At 41.4% G+C, this 10,491-nt stretch overlaps 1 long non-coding RNA gene across 1 annotated transcript; it reads left to right on the forward strand.

Moving 5' to 3' along the window:
- The first annotated feature begins 4,828 nt into the window (after positions 1-4,828).
- LOC148031743 (uncharacterized) lies at positions 4,829-7,818 on the forward strand. The gene is made up of 3 exons (XR_015691943.1): positions 4,829-6,160; positions 7,209-7,309; positions 7,405-7,818. It is a non-coding gene; the product is annotated as an uncharacterized LOC148031743 (long non-coding RNA).
- The last annotated feature ends 2,673 nt before the right edge of the window (positions 7,819-10,491 follow it).

Consider the following 10,491-nt stretch of genomic DNA (forward strand, 5'->3'; position numbering starts at 1 on the left):
CCACCCTATCATTTCTATTGGTATAAAATGTGTACTTCTGGTCTTAAGTACGTTTGTATATTAATGCATACTTTAATATTTTGATGACTTTCATTAAGTGTATGTAAAATTGGATGTGTGTATATGAACTTTAGTGTGTTTTAAGTGGCTCTCTTCCTTTCTCATGATGTATTGATTTTAAAGTTATGTTTTCAAACATTCAAGTGAAAGCATCATGGCCACAAGCATATGTTTTAATGCTACGTATCATGCGACTTGAACTTGATCCATCCATAGCCAATATTTTACCTTAACCATGGTATGTGTACATAATGATCATTTAGATACTTTTTAGTGATAAATTATCTACCATTTTTCAAACTAAGTTTACATGTGCCTTACTATTTTATAGCAATCTCTTGTGTGCCTCTCTCTTGTGTGTTTTGAGGCATGGTTTCTTGGTGAGGAAGAAATGTTTCTTGCATGTTTTTATGGCTAGCGAGTGTACTTGCAGCCTCTACTTTGTCAGTTTGAGCTTCTATTTGTGCTGTGGCAGGGTGCTGTTCATTTGGTGCACTGACCTGGAAGAAAGAGGTGGCAACAAAATCTATAGAAAGGAGTCTTGTTTTCTCAGTCATGGTGATTTCAAATTTGAAAGAGCTCACAGATTGAAAGAGACTCAAGGAGAAAGGGTCATTCAAGGATGCTCGTGCTCAAAATGAGAAAAGGATTGAAACGATGGTTGGAGATGGTGGAAGATCAAGAAGTGTTGCAATTTTTATAGCCGAGCATCATTCTCCTACCGCCAATCCATCTGCCCATCAACCAATTGGCACCTCACAGCCTCGCCATAATACTTACCTCCTTCCGCTTCCTTCCTAAGTACCAGTGCTGCTACAACTACGGCCGTGTCTCAGCACCTTCTACGAGCTTGGGGGCTGATTTCATGCTGGGCTCTGGGAAATTGAAGGCTTCTCCTATCTTCTTCTTCATCCTCTTGCATGTGCTCTCTTGCCATGGAGTTATTCAGAACAGGCCTCAAAGCTAGTGCTGTGGAGCAGTTTGGTGGAGGAGAGATCAAGATCAAAGAGATGGGGAGGAAAGCTCCATGGGGAAAAGCACCTTGGCCATGTCCGCAATGCACAACGAGAGCTAGGTCGCAAGGCCATGTCCGGCGAGCTACTTCAGGCCCAATTTTGTGTGCGGGAAGGACGGGGTAACGTGCTAGTGTGACTTTGTAGATGCTAAATTTGTGGGTGAGGAGGTGGACTACACAAGCTTTTGCGACTTCAAGAGGAAAGAGACTGGGGGTAAGCCTGTCCTGGCCGTTTAAAGCCTCTTGCTTGTCCATACCTTATGGCTTATGGTGGATGGATTCTTGGTCCTTCTTAGAATCCCTTGAGAACGACACAGAGGTGCAAAGAAAAACAAACTGTCGAGGTTGTAGCACACAGTCAAAATCATCTGCCTGATCTTCCCCCTCCTCTCGTCTCCATGCGGCAGTTACATGCCTCTCATTTATCCACCCCAAGAAAATCATTTTTAAAACAATAGGCCTTGATTATTCGACTTTTAGATAAATACCTTGTTTGTGGTTCATATGCTTATCTTCTTGACCCTTCTTTCACCAAGACCATCATCCATTACACATAACAAATTTCCAAGAATTTCCTTTCGTCAATTTTTGTTCTTTTGGATTTTCATAAAACATACCTTCCTTTCCTTTTCAAACATAAATTTTCGGGCGGGAGAACTTCAATGTTTTATCTTTTGTAAGGGTGTGCTTAATGCTTATATCTTTCTCGGGTTTATTATTGTGCTTCAGGGTGTGGTTGTCTTTCAACCTATCTTGGGTGTGATGTCATCCTTGTCAGAAAAATTGTTGAAGAGCCCTACCTTTTGGGTATTGTTTGTGGTTTTATTTGGTGTGATTTTCAACCTAGGCTCAACATCCTAGTTGTGTGTGTACTTTTGTGTGATTATTTTCCTTCCCTATCCAATGACATTTCAAAGACGATGAATAAAAGAAATGAAGATTGAAGACCAAAGATGAAGACAAAGAATTTTGTTAGAGCTGATCATGGTTCTTCTCTAATTTGTTCGCGGGGACACTTCACACTTGAGCGTGGGAGGAATGATGACTCGGAAATATGTGCAAATAAAGGCACAAAAATGTGCTTAACATGGAAATATCTTTTATAAAATGGCATTTTGCTTTTATACTCTCTTGTAAAAAATCAGATATGAAGCAATTTAACAATGTGTAGTCCAAAAGGCTTGCATTAAAAAGTGTAGAAAGGAAAGGAATGGTCAACACCTTTTGTCCCATTTTAAAAATTGAGGGGTCTCTAAGACCTTAGCCAAAATGTATGCGACCCAAATTTTATAATATCAAGAAAGGAAAAGGAAGAGGCTTGTAGGGTAATTTGAGGGCGTGGGAGGTTGAGGTGGTTACAGCCTCTCTCTTCCTTTATCTTCTCACAGTAAGCTTCATTTCTCTCTCTCCCTCATTTGGCACAACTCTCAACGTTCTTGTTCTTGCTTCTTTCTCTTGTGCTTCATTGTAGAATCTAATGGAGAGGGAGGAAGAGGAAGAGGGCGAGGATGGTTTGAATCTATCAATATCTTGTGTGCCTCTCTCCTGTGTGTTTTGAGGGATAGTTTCTCGGTGAGGAAGAAAGGTTTCTTGTAGGTTTTTGTGGCCAATGAGTGTACTTGCAACCTCTACGAGCTTCTATTTGTGCCGTTGTAGGGTGCTGTTCATTTGGTGCACTGACCAGGAAGAAAGAGGTGGCAACAAAATTTGTAGAAAGGAGTCTTGTGGCTAGCGAGTGTACTGCAACCTCTACTTTGTCGGTTTGAGCTAATATTTGTGCCGTGGAAGGGTGTTGTTCATTTGGTGCACTGATCGGTAAGAAAGAGGTGGCAACAAAATCTATAGAAAGGAGTCTCCTTTTCTCAATAATGGTGATTTCAAATCTGAAAGAGGTCACAGATTGAAAGAGACTCAAGGAGAAAGGGTCATCCAAGGATGCTCGTGCTCAAAATGAGAAAAAGATTGAAACGATTCTTGGAGATGGTGGACAGATCAAGAAGTGTTGCAATTTTTTATAGGCGAGCATCATTCTCCTACCGCGAATCCATACGCCCATAAACCATTTGGAACCTCACAGCCTTGCCATATACTTATCTCCTTCCGTTTCCTTCTTAAGCACCACCCGTGCTGCAACTAGGGGGTGTGTTAGCACCCTCTACGAGCTTGGGGGATGATTTCAAGTTGGACTGTGGGAAAGCAAAGTCCTCTTCTATCTTCTTCTTCATCTTCTTGCATGTGCTCTCTTGCCATGGAGTTATGCAGGACGTGGCGGCGTTAATGCTAGTGCTACCAAGCAGTTTGGTGGAGGAGAGGTCAAGATCAAAGATATGGGGATGAAAGCTCCACGGGAAAAAGCACCTCCTCCATGGCTGCAATGCACAATGAGAGCTAGGTCGTGATGCCATGTCTGGTAAACTTCAGGCCCAAATTCGTGTGCAGGAAAGATAGGGTAATGTACTGGTGCGATATTGCATATGTCGAATGTGCGGGCGAGGAGGTGGACTACACAAGCTTCTGTGACTTCAAGAGGAAAGAGACGGGGGGTGGGGGGGAGCATGTCCTGGCCATTCAAAGCCTTCTGCTTGTCCATAGCTTATGGCTCATGCTGGCTACATTCCTGGTCCTTTTTGGAATCTCCTGAGAACGCCGCAGATGTGTAGAGAAAATCATACTGTCGAATCAACATCATGCATTTGAAATCATTTGCCTTATCTTCCCCCTCCTCTTGTCTCCACAAGGAAGGCCTCTCCTTTATCCACCCCAAGAAAATCATTTTCAAAACAATAGGCCTTGATTATTCGCCTTTTAGGTAAATACCTTGTTTGTGGTTCATATGCTTATCTTCTTGAGCCTTCTTTCACCAAGACCATCATCCATTACACATAACAAATTTCCAAGAATTTCCTTTTCATCAATTATCGTTCTTTTGGATTTTCATAAAACTTACCTTTCTTTCCTTTTCAAACATAAATTTTCGGGTGGGAGAACTTCAATGTTTTATCTTTTGTAAGGGTGTGCTTAATGCTTATATCTTTCTCGGGTTTATTATTGTGCTTTAGGGTGTGGTTGTCTTTCAACCTATCTTGGGTGTGATGTCATCCTTGTAAAAAAAATTGTTGAAGAGCTAGGCTATCTTTCGGGTTTTGTTTGTGGTTTTATTTGGTGTGATTTTCAACCTAGCTTCAACATCCTAGTTGTGTGTGTACTTTTGTGTGATTATTTTCCTTCCCTATCCAATGACATTTCAAAGACGATGAAGAAAATAAATGAATAATGTAGACCAAAGACGAAGACAAAGAATTTTGTCATAGTTGATCGTGGTTCTTCTCCAATTTGTTTGTGGGGACACTTCACACTTAAGTGTGGGAGGAATGATGACCGGGAAATATGTGCAAACAAAGCCACAAAAATGTGCTTAACATGGAAACATCTTTTATAAAATGGCATTTTGCTTTTATACTCTCTTGTAAAAAATTAGATATGAAGCAATGTAACAATGTGTAGTCCAAAAGGATCGCATTAAAAAATGTAGAAAGGAAAAGAATGGTCAACACCTTTTGTCCCATTTTAAAAATTGAGGGGTCTCTAAGACCTTAGTGAAAATGTATGCAACCTAAATTTTATAATATCAAGAAAGGAAAAGGAAGAGGCTTGTTGGGTGTTTTGAGGGGGTGGGAGGTTGAGGTGGTTACAACCTCTCTCTTCCTTTATCTTCTCACCATATGCTTCATTTCTCTCTCTCGCTCATTTGGCACAACTCTCATCTTTCTTGTTCTTGCTTCTTTCTCTTGTGCTTCATTGCAAAATCTAATGGAGAGGGAGGAAGAGGAAGAGGGTGAGGATTGTTTGAATCAATCAAACTCTTGTGTGTCTCTCTCTTGTGTGTTTTGAGGGATGGTTTCTTGGTGAGGAAGAAATGTTTCTTGCAGGTTTTTGTGGCCAACGAGTGTACTTGCAACCTCTACTTTGCGGGTTTGAGCTTCTATTTATGCCGTGGCAGGGTGCTGTTCATTTGGTGCACTGACCGGGAAGAAAGAGGTGGCAACAAAATCTGTAGAAAGGAGTCTTGTGGCTAGCGAGTCTACTTGCAGCCTCTACTTTGCCGGTTTGAGCTAATATTTGTGCGGTGGAAGGGTGTTGCTCATTTGGTGTACTGACCGATAAGAAAGAGGTGGCAACAAAATCTGTAGAAAGGAATCTTGTTTTCTAAGTCATGGTGATTTCAAATCTGAAAGAGATCACAGATTGAAAGAGACTCAAGGAGAAAGGGTCATTCTAGGATTCTCGTGCTCAAAATGAGAAAAAGATTGAAACGATTCTTGGAGATGGTGGACAGATCAAGAAGTGTTGCAATTTTTATAGTCGAGCATCATTCTCCTACCGCGAATCCATAGGGCCATCAACCATTTGGCGCCTCACAGCCTCACCATATACTTACCTCCTTCCTCTTCCTTCCTAAGCACCACCCCTGCTACAACTAGGGGGTGTGTCAGCACCCTCTACGAGCTTGGGGCTGATTTCAAGTTGGGCTATGGGAAAGCAAAGTCCTCTTCTATCTTCTTGTTCATCTTCCTGCATGTGCTCTCTTGCCATGGATTTATGCAGGACGTGGCGGCCTTAATGCTAGTGCTACGGAGCAGTTTGGTGGAGGAGAGGTCAAGATCAAAGAGACGGGAAGAAAAGCTCCACTAGGAAAAGCACCTCGGCCATGGCCGCAATGCACAACGAGAGCTAGGTCGCGATGGCATGTCTGGCGAGCTACTTCAGGCCCAATTTTGTGTGCGAGAAAGACAAGGTAACGTATTGGTGCAATATTGCGGATGCCGAATGTGCGAGCGAGGAGGTGGACTACACAAGCTTCTGCGACTTCGAGAGGAAAGAGATCCGGGGGGGGAGCATGTCCTGGCTGTTCAAAGTCTTTTTCTTGTCCATAGCTTATGGCTCATACTGGTTGCATTCCTGGTTCTTTTTTGGAATCCCCTGAGAACACCGCAGAGGTGCAGAGAAAATCATATTGTCGAATCTGCATCACACATTCGAAATCATGTGCCTTATCTTCCCCCTCCTGTCATCTCCATGCGGAAGGTACAAGCCTCTCCTTTATCCACCCCAAGAAAATCATTAAAAAAAAGGGCCTTGATTATTCGACTTTTAGATAAATACCTTGTTTGTGGTTCATATGCTTATCTTCTTGACCCTCCTTTCACCAACACCATCATCCATTACACATAACAAATTTCCAAGAATTTTCTTTTTTTGAATTATTGTTCTTTTGGATTTTCATAAAACTTACATTCCTTTCCTTTTCGAACATAAATTTTCGGGTGGGAGAACATCAATGTTTTATCTTTTGTAAGGGTGTGCTCAATGCTTATATCTTTCTCGAATTTATTATTGTGCGTCAGGGTGTGGTTGTCTTTCAACCTATCTTGGGTGTGATATCATCCTTGTAAGAGAAATTGTTGAAGAGCCCTATCTTTCGGGTTTTTTTTGTGTTTTTATTTGGTGTGATTTTCAACCTAGGCTCAACGTCCTAGTTGTGTGTGTACTTTTGTGTGATTATTTTCCTTATGCAATGAAAATTCAAAAATGATGAAGAAAAGAAATGAAGATTGAAGACCAAAGATGAAGAAAAAGAATTTTGATAGAGCTGATCGTGGTTCTTCTCCAATTTGTTCACGGGGAAACTTCACACTTAAGCGTGGGGGGAATGATAAACGGGAAATATGTGCAAATAGAATGTGCTAAACATGGAAACATCTTTTATAAAATGGCATTTTGTTTTTATACTCTCTTGTAAAAATCAAATATGAAGCAATGTAACAATGTATAGTCCAAAAGGCTCACATTAAAAAATGTAGAAAGGAAAAGAATGGTCAACACCTTTTTTCCCAATTTAAAAATTGAGGGGTCTCTAAGACCTTAGCGAAAATGTATGCAATGCAAATTTTATAATATCAAGAAAGGAAAAGGAAGAGGGTTGTCGGGTGATTTGAGGGGGTGGGAGAATGAGGTGGTTACAACCTCTCTCTTCCTTTATCTTCTCACCATATGCTTCATTTCTCTCTCTCCCTCATTTGGCACAACTCTCATCTTTCTTGTTCTTGCTTCTTTCTCTTGTGCTTCATTGCAGAATCTAATGGAGGGCGAGGAAGAGGAAGAGGGTGAGGATGGTTTGAATCTATCAATCTCTTGTGTGCCTCTCTCTTGTGTGTTTTGAGGCATGGTTTCTTGGTGAGGAAGAAATGTTTCTTGCATGTTTTTATGGCTAGCGAGTGTACTTGTAGCCTCTAGTTTGCCGGTTTGAGCTTCTATTTGTGCTGTGGCAGGGTGCTGTTCATTTGGCGCACTGACCTGGAAGAAAGAGGTGGCAACAAAATCTGCAAAAAGGAGTCTTGTTTTCTCAGTCATGGTGATTTCAAATCTGAAAGAGCTCACAGATTGAAAGAGACTCAAGGAGAAAGGGTCATTTAAGGATGCTCGTGCTCAAAATGAAAAAAGGATTGAAACGATGGTTGAAGATGGTTGGTAGGTCAAGAAGTGTTGCAATTTCTATAGCCGAGAATCATTCTCCTACAACCAATCCATCCGCCCATCAACCATTTTCCACCTAGAAGCCTCTCCATAATACTTACCTCCTTCTGGTTCCTTCCTAAGCACCACCCCTGTTGCAACTACGGCTGTGTCTCCTGTTGCAACTACGGCTGTGTCTCAGCACTCTCTACAAGCTTGGGGGCTGATTTCATGCTGTTGGGCTGTGGAAGAGCGAATGCTGTTGGGTTGTTGGTTAAGATCAAAGAGGCACAATTTGGTGTGTGGGAAGGACGGGGTAACGTACTGGTGCGCCTTTGCGGAAGCGAATGTGCAGGCGAGAAGGTGGACTACACAATATTCTGCGACTTCGAGAGGAAAGAGACAGGGGGTAGGCCTGTCCTGGCCATTCAAAGCCTCCTGCTTGTCCATAGCTTATGGCTCATACTGGCTCCATTCCTGGTCCTTCTTGGAATCCCTCGAGAACGTTGCAGAGGTGCAGAGAAAGTCATATTGTTGAAGCAGCAATACAGAGTCGAAATCAAGTGCCTTATCTTCCCCCTCCTCTCGTCTCCACGTGGAAGGTACATGCCTCTCCTTTATCCACCCCAAGAAAATCGTTTAAAAAAAATAGGCCTGGATTATTCGACTTTTAGATAAATACCTTGTTTGTGGTTCATATGCTCATCTTGACCCTTCTTTCACCAAGACCGTCATCCATTACACATCACAAATTTCCAAGAATTTCCTTTTTGTCAATTTTCGTTCTTTTAATTTTTCATAAAACATACATTCTTTTCCTTTTTGAACATAAACTTTCGGGTGGGAGAACTTCAATGTTTTATCTTTTGTAAGGGTGTGCTTAATGCTTATATCATTCTTGGGTTTATTATTGTGATTCACAGTGTGGTTGTCTTTCAACTTTTCTTGGGTGTGATGTCATCCTTGTAAGAAAAATTGTTGAAGAGCCCTATCTTTTGGGTTTTGTTTGTGGTTTTATTTGGTGTGATTTTCAACCTAGGCTTAACGTCCTAGTTGTGTGTGTACTTTTATGTGATTATTTTCCTTCCCTATCCAATGACAATTCAAAGACGATGAAGAAAAGAAATGAAGATTGAAGATCAAAGATGAAGACAAAGAATTTTGTTAGAGCTGATCGTGGTTCTTCTCCAATTTCTTCGCGGGGACACTTCACACTTAAGTGTGGGAGGAATGATGACTGGGAAATATGTGCAAATAAAGGCACAAAAATGTAAGGAAACATCTTTTATAAAATGGCATTTTGCTTTTATACTCTCTTGTAAAAAATCATATATGAAGCAATGTAACAATGTGTAGTCCAAAAGGCTCGCATTAAAAAATGTAGAAAGGAAAAGAATGGTCAACAACTTTTGTCCCATTTTAAAAATTGAGGGGTCTCTAAGACCTTAGCCAAAATGTATGCGACCCAAATTTTATAATATCAAGAAAGGAAAAGGAAGAGGCTTGTCGGGTGATTAGAGGGGGTGGGACGTTGAGGTGGTTACAAACTCTCTCTTTCTTTATCTTCTCACAATAAGCTTCATTTCTCTCTCTCCCTCATTTCACACAACTCTCAACTTTATTGTTCCTGCTTCTTTCTCTTGTGCTTCATTGTAGAATCTAATGGAGTGGGAGGAAGAGGAAGAGGGTGAGGATGGTTTGAATCTATCAATCTCTTGTGTGCCTCTCTCTTGTGTGTTTTGAGGCATGGTTTCTTGGTGAGGAGGAAGAAGGAGATGCCACTTGAAGATCCTGAGGGAACCGCAATTCCAAAAAGGGTGATGGAAGCAAAAAGGAAGAGAAGAGAGATGGTGGGGCAAGCACAGAGGAGGATGAGAGCCCCAACCACAGCAAGTTCATGAAGTTCAGATCATCTTGGAAAGAGAAGAATGCTATCCTGTAAACTGGTCCTAAGAACTAGTTGTCTAGGAGTAGTGGGAGAACAAATGCTAACCTTTTGAGCTCTCCTTCCACTACCCTCACTCCTTAGATAAGGTTATGTCTCTAAGAGTGGTGGAACAAGTGATCAAGCTCCACAATGAATGGGGAATTGATGGTTAGATGAAAAAGAAAAATACCCTACAAGGTGGAAAAAAGAACCTGTGCACTACTGGGGCAAGTCAAGGTTTGGGAGATCCCAAAGTCTGTTAGTGGATATGAAGCCCAAATGAAATGGCGGTGACGTGTTTGGGACTCCAACCTTGATGCTTGGATGGACTTCTGTAACATCATACTGGAGGAGCACAAGAATTCCACCTACATGCCATATTCGTAGAGAATAGGGGTAGAATATAACTCGAACATGCATGGCAGGTATGATTTTCCCAAGATCTATAATGTAAATGTAGGGAGTCCAAAGGAGTGCTTAATCTTCACTAAGCGGGACATCTGCCCATCCATCATGCACTTCCTCGATGAGTTTTCATCCTACTCCAACCCCACTTTCATCACTATCTATAATTATCTCAAGGTACTCAAGATTTTTTCTTAAGAAAAAGCCCTCATGGAAGAGGCCTAGTTGCCACCACTCTTTTTTATCTCAATGTGAGAATCGATAGCTGCACGATGGCTCACCTTATGATGAGGGCCAAGCTCTTACCTTCCTTTTGTATGGCAGTCCTTGAAGATATGAATGACGGCCACTTCACCAAGTGCAATCACCCCTTCTTGTCAACGACAACCCTAAATGTATGTACTAACATAAAAGGCTACTTATAGAGCAAACCCTTTCTTACTAAGTCTCTTAGGCCTCCTTGTAATGTAGCTCCTAAAGAGCATGACGTCTAGTGTGCTCCCTCCTAATGTATTAAATATTATTATTTTTTTAAAAATGAGAGAGAAAGAAAGAAAGTGAAGAAAAGACA

Source organism: Lygodium microphyllum, chromosome 9 (assembly GCF_053477565.2).
Source record: "Lygodium microphyllum isolate KBCC chromosome 9, Lygodium_microphyllum_v1.1.10, whole genome shotgun sequence".
In the NCBI taxonomy this organism is placed as follows: domain Eukaryota; kingdom Viridiplantae; phylum Streptophyta; class Polypodiopsida; order Schizaeales; family Lygodiaceae; genus Lygodium; species Lygodium microphyllum.